The sequence below is a fragment of the Odontesthes bonariensis genome, chromosome 7 (genome assembly GCF_027942865.1).
Source record: "Odontesthes bonariensis isolate fOdoBon6 chromosome 7, fOdoBon6.hap1, whole genome shotgun sequence".
In the NCBI taxonomy this organism is placed as follows: Eukaryota; Metazoa; Chordata; class Actinopteri; order Atheriniformes; family Atherinopsidae; genus Odontesthes; species Odontesthes bonariensis.
Window position 1 is genome coordinate 36,631,220 of NC_134512.1, and position 9,731 is coordinate 36,640,950.

General features: G+C 44.5%; 1 long non-coding RNA gene across 1 annotated transcript; it reads left to right on the forward strand.

Annotated features, from left to right (window-relative positions):
• The first annotated feature begins 1,740 nt into the window (after nucleotides 1-1,740).
• LOC142384820 (uncharacterized) lies at nucleotides 1,741-4,095 on the forward strand. Its single transcript, XR_012770117.1, has 3 exons — nucleotides 1,741-2,236; nucleotides 2,334-3,029; nucleotides 3,153-4,095. It is a non-coding gene; the product is annotated as an uncharacterized LOC142384820 (long non-coding RNA).
• The last annotated feature ends 5,636 nt before the right edge of the window (nucleotides 4,096-9,731 follow it).

The following is a 9,731-nucleotide window of genomic DNA, read 5'->3' on the forward strand; positions in this document are numbered from 1 at the left end:
CCTTTACCTGCCATCTCCCCTGGTCCTTTACCCGCCGTCTCCCCTGGTCCTTTACCTGCCATCTCCCCTGGTCCTTTACCTGCCGTCTCCCCTGGTCCTTTACCTGCCATCTCCTCTGGTCCTTTACCTGCCGTCTCCCCTGGTCCTTTACCTGCCATCTCCTCTGGTCCTTTACCTGCCGTCTCCCCTGGTCCTTTACCTGCCGTCTCCTCTGGTCTTTTGCCTGCCGTCTCCCCTGGTCCTTTACCTGCCGTCTCCCCTGGTCCTTTACCCGCCGTCTCCCCTAGTCCTTTACCCGCCATCTCCCCTGGTCCTTTACCTGCCATCTCCTCTGGTCCTTTACCTGCCATCTCCCCTGGTCCTTTACCTGCCGTCTCCCCTGGTCCTTTACCCGCCGTCTCCTCTGGTCCTTTGCCTGCCGTCTCCCCTGGTCCTTTACCCGCCGTCTCCCCTGATCCTTTACCTGCCGTCTCCTCTGGTCCTTTGCCTGCCGTCTCCCCTGATCCTTTACCTGCCGTCTCCTCTGGTCCTTTACCTGCCATCTCCTCTGGTCCTTTACCTGCCATCTCCCCTGGTCCTTTACCTGCCGTCTCCCCTGGTCCTTTACCCGCCGTCTCCTCTGGTCCTTTGCCTGCCGTCTCCCCTGGTCCTTTACCCGCCGTCTCCCCTGATCCTTTACCTGCCGTCTCCCCTGGTCCTTTACCCGCCGTCTCCCCTAGTCCTTTACCCGCCATCTCCCCTGATCCTTTACCTGCCGTCTCCCCTGGTCCTTTACCTGCCATCTCCCCTGGTCCTTTACCTGCCGTCTCCTCTGGTCCTTTACCTGCCGTCTCCCCTGGTCCTTTACCTGCCGTCTCCCCTGGTCCTTTATCTGCCATCTCCCCTGATCCTTTACCTGCCGTCTCCCCTGGTCTTTTACCTGTCAGCTCCCCCGGTCCTTTACCTGCCGATAATAATATAATTATTAACGCGATAATAACGAGTTAACTCGCCCTAATTTTTACTCAACTTGATATGAAACAAATTACATTATTCCTCCCATTTTATCTATTCTTAAATCCTGTAAAAGCCACCATCTGCAGCCTTTAAATTAAATAGTTTGCCTCATTTGTTTTTTAGTGTTGACATTTTTAGTTCCTTAAAAACTAGCGGATTGAGCAGCGCCCGGAGTTATGTGAAGAATAGTTCAGCACAATACAAAGAAAAATATGGATTCATCAAGAAACTGGAATGGCATTGGCTGTGTTTGTGGTTGGATTGTCTGCATGTCGCAGAAAATAGTTCTCGTTAGGGAAGCTTTGGAGTCGCAAAACATTGTTTCTCAGGGTCAGGTTGAGTTTTGTGGTTCAGATCTTTTTAGTATTTTTCCACCATACCTCACTTGTTGCTTCATTCTGTAGAGCCAGATAACGCACTGCATGCAGACAGCAGAAAAAAACACACAGCGCAAGTGCCACTGTGTTTAATTCGTGCGCTGCTCCCTGCAGTGTGTAGGATCATAATGCTGCTGCTGCATCCATCTGCTCTCCTGCAAAGCGCAGAGCATCTGCGTGGCTCAGATTTATTATTAATCACACAAAGATACAAATAAAACTACAAATATGCAAATAGACGCACGCGCCGACACGTAGAATAAACACATGAGGGCAAAGGCACACACACACACACACACACACACACACACCCAGGCAGCTGCAGAGAGGTCAGGGCGGTATGGAAAGCAGGTGCCCAGGGATTAAGTGTTCCCCCTGCCTCTGGTTACACACTGCAGCGGACAGGGGAGGTTTATGTGTCCGGCAGACCCACCGGGTTAGCGCGCAGGGAGGAAGGCGTGCACGGAGATGTTCGGAGGGTAAAAGAGGCAGTTTTATGCAGCTGCTCGGCGCAGCTATACGCAGTCTTGTAGATAAAGGCTTAAGAAGGCCATGTTATGTCATTAAAGTGTGTTTGTGTAAGCCTGCGTGTGACAACAAGCTGCGATAATCAGCTAATTATGGGAAGAGCGCGCTGCGGGCGCAGACAGGCCCGCATATAAGAGCACGCGCTGTCTGCGGTCCTCGGGCTGCTGTTTCTGAGTGACGTCTGTCCAGTCTCATTTGTAAAGTTATTTAACAGCAGCATGGACGCGGTGGGGGGGTGTCAGAGCTGGGGCTGGGGTCCGCTCACAGCGCGTAAAACCCGGGACTCGGTGCCAAGACAAATGCGTCTCTGCATCCGCCTCGCGCCGAAGAATCAGGTAAACTCGGGAGCCTTCTCCCTGACCTTGGTTGCTATGGAAACGTGGCCGCTCTCTGCTTGGTAACCTAGTCTTTTTTCTAATTGCTGTTGTCTAGGCAACAGCGCAACCAAAAAGGCCACAATCCTGAGTGTTTCCTGTCCTCGCAGACGCGCCTCCTAACCGCGCGCACACACCGCATTCAGGCTCCAGCTGAACCAGGCTGTTGTGGCTTCACAGCAGGACCGACCCTGAACCAGATATACAGCGTGATGAACCTCTCACTTCTTCTTTTCTTTACATCCCTCTGTTATTGGGGGTTTTTTTTGGTCTCACAAGGGGCTCGAGATTGTTTGGTTTCTGTTTTCTTGTGACGACATTTTCAGCTCGTGTTCAAAGTCTAGACTGCGAGGCTAAAAGAACATTTGGAAACATTTCCAATCACTCCAAGGACACCCTAACGCTGTAGCCTAAATCTAATTCAGCTCCTTTTAACCCTAAAACCAAATCTGAAGCATCAAACAGCCCTTTGGGGGGAATGAGCACGCTGATGCGGTGTTTACTGAGCCGCAAAATATCGTGAAATAAGACCAGCTTGTACAAAAACATCGGATCTAATTATACACTTCAAAGTGGAGTGCAGTGATTCCCACTCAGAGGTGCGTGTGCGTCAGCAGGGATGTGGAAAGGTTGCAAAGTACCTCGGCTCATCTGAAGATAAAGAAATTCTATCCACAGATCAACTGAAACTGCACATTGGGCTGAGCGGTAATGAAACTGTTAGCAAATATTAGTCAAAAGGCCTAATTACAAGGTAAATGGTGATAAATAACCGGTTTAAATGCTGGTGTCTGATCAATAACTAAGCAACTTCTGGAGAAATTGTGTTCGTTTTTCTGTTGTAGTTTTCAGCTTCTTCCACTTTTTTCTTTTAAAGATAAATTAATTATTTTGGAAACGGTCCAACTGGTCGTTTGAACCTTTCTCCCACTTCGAACACCAGCACGCGGGAACAGTGACCTGTAATGACGTAAGGAAAACACGTGACTCCCAGCGGAAGTTAAAGCAGCTGCATGTGTAATTTTTTAACTTTTTTTTTTTTTTTACCACTAAACCAAATGGTTTTGATTTCTGATCCTAACCGTCTTACATTATTTATTTATTTATTTATTTTAAAAGGTAGTATATACAAACAATTATACATGAAACAGCAGACGGGTGCTCCAATATTTATGTATCAACAAAAATAAATAAATTACAAATAAGTCATAGTAAATTAAAGTTATTATTAGAGATGCCAGTAAACTTAAAAAAGTAGGGAGAATAATAAATGATTGAATGAATGAAAACATCAGCAAAAAAAAAAAGGAAAACAATGGAAATGCATTATTCTTCTTTGAAAAACCTCTCGTACATATCTGTGGATGTGGTGCTTTGTTTAGTGTTAATCAGTGTGAGGGATTTCATGGACTCTTTAAACTCATGCAAGAAACTTCTATAGTTGGGAGGAGTTTTGGAGTATTTGCATTTATGTTTGTGAAATTTACAAAATGAATAGGTTTGCAATAAAGGTGATGTCATTTTCTCCATAGACAAAACACATCATCACACTTCTACAGTTAATTAAGATGTTTATCTTGATTTTACGCACTATATATATTGTTCAAGTTGAGTCCAGAAATGAATAGATTGGGTGGTAGAACAAATGAGTTAAGGTTTCTGGTTCCGTATTGCAAAAACTGCATTTGTTTTCAATATTTAAAAATTTAGATAGATATAAATTTGTTGGATATATATTGAGTGTAAAATTTTGATGTGAATCTCTTTTATACAATACTTATAAGACAAGCCTTCTTCCAATCAGTGTCCATAAAGATGTTATCCCAAAATGCTTTCCCTCGTGGAGTTATTTTCCTCTTTTCATAAAAAGTGTTACGTATATGTTTGTTGATGCACTTTAAATCCCTAACCGGTTATTGATCACATCCAACCAGGAAGTGACGTAAGCGTTTCAGTGAAACTCGGCAGCTTGTTGGGGGTGATGGTTTCTGGAGGAACGCATTTAAAGGTGTGAACAAGCTGCCTTATTGGGTGCTCTGATTGGAAAAACAGCAACAACCCAAATTGATTAAGGAGCTGCTACCTCGAACATACTTGGAACTGAGTGTTGGTTAACAGAAAACAGCTTGGACCCACCAGAGTCGAGGTTTTAAACACATTTTCCACCCAGTTTGTTTTAACTGTCACATGATGAGGAGACCAGAGGTGGGTAGAGCAGCCAAAAACTGTACTCAAGTAAAAGTACTGTTACTTCAGAATAATATGACTCAAGTAAAAGTAAAAAGTATTCATCCAAATAATTACTTGAGTAAGAGTAAAAAAGTGCTCGGTGAAAAAACTACTCAAGTACTGAGTAACTGTTGAGTAACGTCTGATTTATTTGTTAACACAAGCATTCAATCAGACAGACAAAAATACTAAATAATCATCTTTAGGCAAATTAGAGTTCATCCAATTGATAAAATAAATTAAATTTAATGAATTAATTGCGAAATACCTTAAATTAAAGTAATCCAGGTAAATTCAAGAACTTCAATAAAAATAAAAGAGACTTAGGAAATGTTTAAAACATATGTAACCCATATGTAACCTAAAAAACAAACATTCATCTATCCATGGGGGGAAAAACGAGTTTAGGAAACTTAGCGCTACATGTTTCCTCAGGTTAGATGTTGAGTTTCTGCTGAAATGTGCGTTTGTTTTGGTTGACACAGAAGACACATAATGTAGCTGCTGTTTCTCACTCTTTGTAAGGTAAACATGCTTTCAGTATGAGGCCTCGTCTGCGTCTTCATTTCCCACCGTTGGTTCTGACATTTTTCATCTGTTTCTTTCTTTGTTTGCTACGACTGCTAATGCTAAAGCTAACCCGTCCCGCCGCTGAGATCGAGTATTGTCACGTGACCAGACTGCACGGCTGCGTCTGATTGGTGGAACACAGTCAGGTGGTAGAGCCTTTGGTGGAAGTCTCTCTCTCTGTCAGAATAAAACATTAAAATGAGGCGTACGCGGGGGGATAAAAATAATGAGGCGTAGAATACCAAAGAGGTAAGAAGAAAAGTAACCAGCTCATTGTAGCCTAATGTAGCGGAGTAAGAGGACAGTTTCTGCTGCACACATCTACTCAAGTAAAAGGAAAAAGTATAGAGATTTAAAACTACTCCTAGAAGTATAATGTTTTCAAAAACTTACTCAAGTAAAAGTAACTTACTATGACATGATGCCTCAATTCTAGTTCAGCAAAACTAAAAATGAAATACAGTCGTGGCTAACAGCGACATGTTAGCAAGAGGCTAACAGATAGCCTATAGCCTATGTCACTGATAGAAATCTGCATCCCTTTATCTTCTGCCCGTTTCTCCTCTTCTTCTCTTCTTCTCTTTCTAAACTGGGCACCTGATGGCGTCTTTGGTCTTTCACCATGATGATGATCCATGATGACTCCACATTATTACCTTTGCTTTTCCCATTAACGCCGTCCGTTCACCCGCCAATCAACCGGAGTCAGGTGACGTAAACACATTCACGGAGATGGCTGCACAGATTTATATATATATATGTATATATATATATATACATATATATATTTTTTTTACATTTTTCACATAATCCAATTAATTACATGTTTATGTTAATTTTAGGAATGAAATACAGTTTATTTGGATTGGAAGCAGCTTGTGTTGTGTGGCCTGGGATCAGTCTACCCCCGCCCCCACATAGAGAGCGCCCTGGGCGTTTGCCCACATCGCCCATAGCAAAAACCGGCCCTGTAATCCATAATCTGAAATATTTGTTTGAACAGTTGCCAAGCAACTGTTCAGGCTTCTCTCAGAGAAAGCTCCAGGTTCTTTTGCTTCCTCCCAACAGCGCGCATGTTAGGTTAACAGGTGAGTGTAAATCCACCCGAGGAGCGAGCCTGAGTGTGTGTTCGTCCTATTCGTCTCTGTGATGGATTATTGATGCAGATAAAAGTGAAATCTTCACCATTTTACTGTCATATTTAAATGTGGTGACTTTGGAGATTTTGAGAGCCGCTATGTCACAATAGTCTGATTTTTTGTTTGTTTTAAGCTACTTTCCTGCCTTTTTTTCTTACCTGAAATAAAAAGCATAGAATTAACTGTAGATTCACAGAAATGCATCTGTGTGTCCGGCACAAGATTCTGTCACTCGCATTAAAGAATAAACCCTAAGCCCAACCCAAAGCTGCCGTCTGTTTCAGGCTCTGTTTCAGAGTGATAAATCTGAATCTGTCAAAGATAGAAATATGAATATTATATCTCTCAGCGAGCAGAAATGTTCTGGTCTGTCACTGCTGTGTGGACTTAGAGGTGCGTTTTCTTCTTTAAATATTTACAGCAGAAGACTTGTGTCTCATAGTTAATTACCTTTGAAGACTGAGGACAATATACAAAGAGTTTCCATGATGTTATACTGACATCATCATCATATTTCAATGCGAAAGTTTGTTGGGAGTCACAATTTTGGGTCAAACTTATGGAAGTCTTCCTGCCTCCTGTTTTACTGTTTTATTTGGGAGACGGATCTATTCCTCCATCCATCCATTCCCAGGGGAAAGGAGCACATTGGGAAGGTCTGATTCACGTTTACAGCCAGGGAACAACTTAAAGGGACAGTTCGCCTCTGTTGACATGAAGCTGTATGACATCCCATATCAGCAACATAATTTCTGATCATTTCTGAACATCTTCTTACCCCCTGCTGCGTCCTGTGAGCAGAGTTCCAGCCTCGTTTTGGTGTTGATGAAGGTAGTCCGGCTAGTTGGCTGGGGTTTAAAAAATAAAGCGTCTTGCTTCTCAAAACAATATGCGTTCAACAGAGTAATACATTTGCATCACAGAATGGTTCTCCAGGAAAAAGTCAGACCTCACAATCGCTTGGCCCTGTTTTCTCTCCCTTCGTATCACTCAGTGGGGTCACATGGCACTGAAAGGATCGGATTACAAATAAAACTGAGTTATTAAGTGCATATAGACACCTTAATCTGACTAAGAATTGGATCGGATCGGATTAAGACCCCGAGATACCTGGGTTGAAAGTCACTCTAAACCTGCTTGTAGACGCTGAAGCACTTCGGTCTACACAGCATGCAGTGATACGAAGGGGGCCAAGCGATTGTGAGGTCTGACTTTTTCCTGGAGAACCATTTTGTGATGCAAATGTATTACTCTTTCGAACGCATATTGTTCTGAGAAGCAAAACGTTTTATTTTTTAAACCCCAGCCAACTAGCCGGACTACCTTCATCAATGCCAAAACGAGGCTGGAACTCTGCTCACAGGACGCAGCAGGGGGTAAGAAGATGTTCAGAAATGATGTTGCTGATATGGGATGTCATACAGCTTCATGTCAAAAGAGGCGAACTGTCCCTTTAACATGTGTGTCTGTGGTTAGCAGGGAGAAGCTTTAGAAAAGCCTTGCGCAACAAATATATCCGAGAAACGGCGAAAGAAAAAGTATTTGACTTAATTTGCTTCTGGCAGTGATATTCTGTAGAGCTTCAGTGATGCTTTCTGAAATGTCCAACAAAGACTTAAAAGACAGAAAAACGATCACGGCAGCGACATCTGAAGCAGACAGAAGCCAAACTCCGCATCCGTCCTGCAGAAACCTTCCCAAAAAGCCTGCTGCTCTGCAGGCAGGCCTGCGGCTGCGGGACTGAGTGCTCCACCGCGGGACTGAGTGCTCCACCGCCGGGTTGGTGCGCTCTGATGCATTAATGAGCGTCAATGAGAGTGGAGCGGCGACGGGGGGGGGGGGGGGGGCGCGCGCAATGGTTACGCCTCACACTCGTGAAAAATCCGAGCAGGCTGGAGGAGGGAGCACAGCAGGTAATCGCATGGATACAAGGTGAGTGAAAAAAGGTCAGGAAAGATTTACCAGGAGGATTTCATTATGGTGTGACATATAAAGAAGCAGACAGAATGCCCACTGATGACTGAGGGGCCACAGCTTTATTACTCCGGGGACGGCGGGGGCTTTTCCTCTCGCTGCGTGTTTACTGTTGTTGCTTTGCTGGGAAACATAAATATATGTAAAACTACTCATCTTCTGCCAGGAGCTGAAATACAACATCACTGTTCAGTTTCTCCGGATAGTTTGACAAATATTAAAAGAGAAAAAGCTTTTGTAATTCATCTGAAACTGCATTTGTCTCCGTCCCCTCTTGCACTGGACCCCCCCCCCCATCCACCACCACTGCAACCTTCATATCTTTCACCTTTTATTGTTATCCGCCACACCGGTATTGTTCCTTGCAACGTATATAACAGTGCCAACATTTCATATAGCACAAATGAGCCCTTCTGAGCTCGTGGAGCCTCCTGGTGAGAACGATTGTCATGGAAGCTGCTTTAGGACCAATTAAAGATTCAATTAGTCTGTTGACACATTCATCACAACTGCTTTTGTAATATGGTTTCTGTATTTTAACTAGGTATTGATTATTTAACGCCGATAAATATTATATCGCGCATTAACATATGTTTTTTTTTAATTGGGGGGGCTTTTGTGCCTTTAATGGATAGGAAAGTTCAGAGAGACAGGAAGTCGGGGGTAGAGTGAGGGGGAACGACATGCAGCACCGGACCGTCTGATGCAGGACTCGATCCGGGGCCAGCTGCAGCCAGGACTATAGCCTCTGTACATGGGGCGCCTGCTCAGCCCACTACGCCACGGACCCCCCCGTTTTATTATTTATTTTATTTTGTAAAAGTCTGTTGCTCACAGGCTTTTATTTTGTAAAAGTCTGCTGCTGTCTGCTGTGGAACAGGAAAAGAAAGTAATCGGCGGATCCACCAAACATGGAGAAGGGTACGGAACTTTTACTCGGCCATTTTCATGTTAAAGTTCTTCCAGACGGCGGAGTCGACAGAACCAAAGTCATCTGTAAACACTGCCAAGTTGAATTGTCTTCTCAGCGTAGTAGTTCCAGTCTAATGGCGCTTTTCCACTAGCTCGGCACGGCTCGGTTTGGTTGTGTTTCCATTACACTTCGTGCCTCCTGGACGTGGGCGGGGTCGTTGTAACACGGCTGCGCGTGTTGCTGCTCACCCTGCGGCTTTTTGTCGCACAGACGGCAAGAGAAGGGAGCCAGAGAAGACTCCTGGCCGCCAGACAAAACAGTGTCGAAAAGTACGGGAGAGTTTTGTTACGAGCTTCAAAAAGACGACGTTTGGAGGTAAGCTAACGGTTGCTAACGCTAGCTTTTATTATCCGCGTTATGACGCTTCCAGTGACGACACTCATCGCCCAATCAGTGGAAGGTTGACGTCACGTTTTAGTAACGCTTCGGCCCGCTTGGAACCAGGGCTGAGGTGGTACGGAAAATCATCCCGGTTGCAGGTACGGCGTGCTGCTGGAAACACGCAATAGCGCGCCGCGCCGAGCCGAAGCGAGCTGGTGGAAAAGCGCCAAATAATATCACTTAAAGGCAA